The sequence below is a fragment of the Bison bison genome, unplaced genomic scaffold, assembly GCF_000754665.1.
Source record: "Bison bison bison isolate TAMUID 2011002044 unplaced genomic scaffold, Bison_UMD1.0 scf7180017845595, whole genome shotgun sequence".
Classification (NCBI taxonomy): domain Eukaryota; kingdom Metazoa; phylum Chordata; class Mammalia; order Artiodactyla; family Bovidae; genus Bison; species Bison bison.
The window spans coordinates 40,708-41,184 of NW_011476168.1; the positions used below are offsets into that span (position 1 = coordinate 40,708).

The following is a 477-nucleotide window of genomic DNA, read 5'->3' on the forward strand; positions in this document are numbered from 1 at the left end:
CCACAAAATTCACTTATTCACGAGGGCAGCCAGAAAAATGACGGCAGCCAGCTCTTCCCAGCCTCTCACCTCTGCGGAATGGACCGTGGGGGTTGCTGGAGAAGGAGAGTGGACAGGACAGGGAGCGTGGGGCAGTGAGTCAGGGGGCACGGCGGTGCCCTGGCTGTGGGCTTGGGCAGGGCCTTTCTCTCAGCCTCCTCCTCAGTCTCCTCGTCTGTGAAATGGGTGCATCCATTTCCTGCGGCCGTGTAACAACACCCCACAAACTTAGTGGCTTAAAACAACACACATTTATTACCCTACAGTCTGGGGGTCAGGGGTCCACAGGGGTCTCCCGAGGCTGTGGTTGACGTGTCAGCAGCGCTGTGTCCTTCCAGAGGCTCCAGGGGGGGAGAACCCGCTTCCTGCCTTTCCCACCTTCTGGAGACCACCCGCATTCCTTGGCTCATGGCCCCTCCGTCCGTCCACAGCCAGCGA

General features: G+C 60.0%; 1 protein-coding gene across 1 annotated transcript in view; it reads right to left on the bottom strand.

Moving 5' to 3' along the window:
• The window catches only part of LOC104985686, a 47,409-nt gene that overhangs the window by 12,589 nt on the left and 34,343 nt on the right, over window positions 1-477 (bottom strand). The gene's annotated exons all lie outside the window — the stretch shown is intronic.